Below are 5,574 nucleotides of genomic sequence, written 5' to 3' on the forward strand. Positions count from 1 at the left end.
AGCGGACATCACGGAGGGTGCGATCGACAGAACCGACAACACCAGAGAGACAGGCGCGAGAGTGCCTCACCAGCGCTATACACTCACAATCACACACTACACACACCGGTAACGAACATTCGCTACGCGACGCGACAACATAACAGCATGACATACACTCGATCCCACACACCCTACACATCACGACACACACACACACAGAACCATCAGCTTCAGCAACATTCGCTACACACCCCAGCGACTCACACACACACCACGCGACACACTACTAGCGTAGTTCACACACACAACCTATCTTCACACCACACACTACACACACAACCACACACACACAACACACACACTATACACCACCACACACACACGCACACACACACACACACGTATACGCACACACACACCACATCACACTACGCCACTGCACGCACGACAACACACACACAGGCACACACACACACACATGCACGCTCGCGCACACACACCACAGCCACCCACAAACCCAACATACTCACACACACACACCACCACACACACACAACCACCACAACACACACACACACACACCCAACACACACACACACACACACACACACACACACACACACACACACACACACACACACACACACACACACACACACACACACACCAACACACTCATGCTCTAACCATAATTGCTTTGTAATGCTTTCGTTGATTGAGACCTCACAGCAAGGCCCCAGTCAATCAGACACTGAGGTTAAGAAGGCAGACTGGAGCTGTGGCGAGACTGTGTGGCTGTGTGAGAGGGCTAGTGATAAGCCTAACCTAACGACCTCAAAGCTAACACACACCACCACACACCGCACACCACAGCACACACACAACACGCACACACCAAACAACCAAAGGCATACACCCACAACTGTTATAGCACACATGTGCACTGTCAGGTAAACAGCCAGAAGAGATACATGTATAAATATGTGTACACCCATCAACACACGCTTAACTGTGGCCCTAAACCCCAGGCATGTTGGGGCTTAATGCTGGATGGGTAGCAGGCTTCAGGGAGGATTGGGGACTGGCTGGTTGGTGTGGGAGAAGGAACAGCTTGCGGTTGCACGTCTGAACAGAAGTCCAACAATGTGGGGACAGAGGAATGGAGAAGAGCGAATGGGACAGAGGAAATGGAGAACAGAGGAATGGAACAAGCGAATGGAGACAGAGGACGGGACAGACGGAAGGGACGAGATGGACATGGGGACAGAGGAATGGGGACAGAGGAATGGACAGAGGATGGGGAGAGCAATGGGACAGAGAATGGGGACAGAGGAATGGGAGACAGAGAATGGGACAGAGGAATGGGACAAGAGGATTTGGGACAGAGGAATGGTGACAGAGATTTGGACAGAGGATGGGACAGAGGAATTGGGGACAGAGGAATTTTGGGACAGAGGAATGGGACAGGGAATGGGACAGAGGAATTGGGACAGAGTGATATGGGGACAGAGGAATGGGACATGCTCCACTAGGTGGGGGATTTTCCTATAATGGGAAGGTGTGTGTGTTTTGTGTTTTTGCACTTGTTTGTGCTCAGCAATGTGCTTGCGTGCTTTGGGTGGGGTGCATGTGGTGTGTGCGTGTGTGTGTTAGTGACTATGGTGAGGTATAGCTGACCCCTCAGTCATAATTAAGAGCCTAGGAGCCTCAGAGTATTAGAGCCTATCCAGTTGAACCCAGCCAACATCCCCTAGACTGCAATGTTTATCTTTCATTAGACTACAATTACATGTCTCACACACAAACAATCACCTCTGTGTCGCTCTCCCACTTCTCTCTTTCTCTCTCTGTATCTGTAATACTTCTCTTTTGACTCCAGTGTGTGTGTGTGTGTGTGTGTGTGTGTGTGTGTGTGTGTGTGTGTGTGTGTGTGTGTGTGGTGTGTGTGTTGTGTGTGTGTGGTGTGGTGTGTGTGTGTGTGTGTGTGTGTGTGTGTGTGTGTGGTGTGTGTGTGTGTGTGTGTGTTGTGTGTGTGTGTGTGTGTGTGTGTGTGTGTGTGTGTGTCTGTGTCTGTGTGTGTGTGTGTGTGTTTGAGATTGTGTTGGCTTTTAGAGGCTTTTAAGAGGAGAATAGAATAGTGTGGTGGCTGCTCACTAGCACACAAAATATTGACAGACATCCAGGTTCATATCACCCAGCTCAAATACATCAGAAGAGAGTGGAGAGAGAGAGGAAGTGAGAGAGAGAGGGAGAGAGGGAGTGAAAGGAGAGAGAAGGAAGAGAGAAAGGGAGATAGAGCCTGAGAGTGTGGGAGAGAGAAAGACGAGAAAGAAAGCGAGAAAGAGAGAGAGCGGGAGAGAGAAAGAGAGAAGAGAGAGAAGACCACCCCTATTACATGTACACGTCTTCAAATCTGTAGATAGAAAATATATAACTATACCCTTGACTTATTCCACATTTATTGTAGTATTACAGCCGGAATTCAAAATGGAATTACATGGGGGGGGGGGGGGGGGGGTTCTCTCACCACGTCTTCACCACTACCCCATAATGACAAATTGAAGAATGTTTTTAGAAATTGGTAAATATATTGCAAAATGAAATACAGAATTCTAATTTACATAATTATTCACACCCCTAAGTCATACATTTAGAATCATTTTGGCAGCGATTACACTGTAAAGTCTTTCTGGATAGTCCTAAGAGCTTTTCATACCTGGATTGTACAATATTTGCACATTATTCTTTACAATAACTTCTTCAAGCTATGTCAAAAAATTGGTTTGTTGACATTGCTAGACGATATTTTCAAGTCATGCCATAGATTTTCCAGCTGATTTGTCAGACCTGTCTTTCTCAATAAGCAGGCTTATGCTCACGAGTCTCTATCTAGTGAAAGTTTTCCTTAATTTTGGGTCAAGTCCGGGTGGTCAAGGTATTCTGCACTGTGTACTCTCTGTTTAAAGGACCAATTGAATTTAGTTTGCTCTGTTTTTTTTGTAATTTTTCTTTCCAAATGTGTCTAGTAATTACCTTTTTTGTTTTCTTATGTATTCTGGTTGGGTCTGATTTGTGTTGTTTGGTGGTCCTGGGGTTCTATGGGTCCTGTTTTGGTGTTTGGTGAACAGAGTCGGACAGCTTGCTAGGGGATCTTCTCCAGGTCATATTCTCTTGTGTTGATGGCTTTGTTACTGGAAGGTTTGGAATCGCTTCATTTTAGGTGATTTTAGAATTTGGAGTCTCTTTTCTGGATTTGATCATTAGCGGTATGCTAATTTGCTCTGCATGCATTATTTGGTAGGTTACATTGTATGTGGTCTCAAATATGGTGTTTTTCCTTTTGTGAATTCTTGGTTGGTGGTGAACCCAGCTACAACCATGAAGGGCAATGGGTTGTCTCAGATCATTACAGTTTTGTGAAGTTACTGAGGCCGTAAGTTTTATTCTTCAAGCTATGTAAATTGTTGTTTGATCATGCTCGACAGACATTTCAAGTCATTCATAGTTTTACTGATTTAAGTCAAGTTGGTCATATTAGTAGAGCACTCAGTGTAATTTGACTTGTTTTTTGTTTTGTCCTACTGAAAGGTGCATTTGGTCTCCCAGTGTCTGGTGGAAGCAGACTGAACCAAGGTTTCCTCTAGGTTTTTTGCTGCACTTTGCTATATACATTTATTTTTATCCCAAAAACTTCCTAGTAATTACGATGAAAGCATACCCATAACATCATGCAGCTCACCACCATGCTTGAAAGATATGTAACGTAGTACTCAGTGATGTGTTGTGTTGGATTTGCAAATGTAATCCTTGGTATTCAGGACATAAAGTTAATTTCTTTGCACATTTTTGCAAGTTTTTTTAGTGCCTTATTGCAAACAGGATGTATGTTTTGGAATATTTTTATTATGTACAGGGCTTCTTCTTTTCAAGCTATCTTTAGTTACTATTGTGGAGTAACTACAACGTTGTTGGTCCATCCTCAGCTTTCTCCTATCAAGCCATTAAACTCTGTACTGTTTATACAGTCACATTGGCCTCATAGTGTTTTAAATCTATGAGCTGTTTTTCTTCTCTCCGGCAAGTGAGTTTGTAAGACTGGTTATATTGATAACCATCCAAAGAGTAATTAAATAACTTCCCTGGTCCATAGGGATTTCAATGTCTGATTTTTTTTACCCATCTACCATAGGTTGCTTCTATGCGAGGCATTGGAAAACCTCCCTAGTCTTTGTGGTTGAATCTGTGTTTTGGAAAATTCATGCTGACAGAGAGACTTACAGCAATTGTATGTGTGGGGTACGGAGATGAGGTAGTTTCAAAAATCATGTTAAACACTATTATTGCACACAGAGTTGGTCATGAATTTATTATGTGACTTGTTAAGTGGCCAAATTTTTACTCTTGTACTTATTTAGGCTTGAATCTTTTTGAGCTAAAAGACATTTAACTTTTCGTTTTTAATGAATTTGTTAAAAAATTCTAAAAACATTAATTCACTTTGACATTATGGGTTTGTTGTGGCCAGTGACACCGATACTCTGTAACACAACACATATGTGTCACATGGTCAAGGGGTGTGTATACTTTCTGAAGGACTGTAAATTCATGATTATTATAATATATTCACAGATTTTTATATAATATGGAACATCGAAAGTGATTGTAAAACATGAAGAAGAAGACTGGAAATTGTAAAATACTCAACTATAACGTTGGCGGTTTCCAACTGCATAGCAGCGTTCTTGGAATACACGACTCCGTACATATGCTGAAAATATCATCTAAATGGGTTATAGTAACGCTAAGGTTTTTCAAGGTTACAGCGAGTGTTCATCCAGACCGGACAACACACACCCACTCCACCCACACACCATCACACACACACCACACACACACTCATCACACACACCCAACACACACAAGCACACACACACACATCACAACACACACAATCACACACACACACACCCACTTACAACACATCACAGCACACACACACACACACACACACACACACACACTGGAGTCAGCTGGTCTGACGGTGAACAAGACGAGACCTGTGCTTAACCAGTCTGACCAGGGGGCAGAGGGACAACACAACAGAAACCTGCACTATAAGTTTGTCTACGTGTTTGTGGATTAATCCAATGTCTTTTTCGGTGTTATACGGGGATAATTTCAGACATTTTTCAACTGTCGTTCTGATGTATATTAGCATGTATATTGCATCTCATGTATGGTACAATGTAAAGTGTTATTGAGTACATATAGATATATTATAGAAGATAGGTCGTGTTTTAATGTGCTGGTAAGCCTGGATGACATCACTGTCCAGACAGGCGATGTGGTAAGAACCTTTGTGCGGTGACTGAGGATGACGCAAGTGAGGGCCTGTGTGTTGGATGTGTGTGTGGAGGTGTCATTAAGAATGAGGTAGACAGGGTCATTACCATTAAGCTAGTCTTAAACCAGCTTTCTATATTTCTCCATGTGCTCTCACTCTATCACCACAACTCCATTTACTCTTAGTAGGTTACTCAATTTCTTTCTTAGGTTTTTGCATTCTTCATCACTCTCTCTCTCAACCTTCTG

The sequence above is a fragment of the Salvelinus sp. IW2-2015 genome, linkage group LG17 (assembly GCF_002910315.2).
Source record: "Salvelinus sp. IW2-2015 linkage group LG17, ASM291031v2, whole genome shotgun sequence".
Taxonomy (NCBI): domain Eukaryota; kingdom Metazoa; phylum Chordata; class Actinopteri; order Salmoniformes; family Salmonidae; genus Salvelinus; species Salvelinus sp. IW2-2015.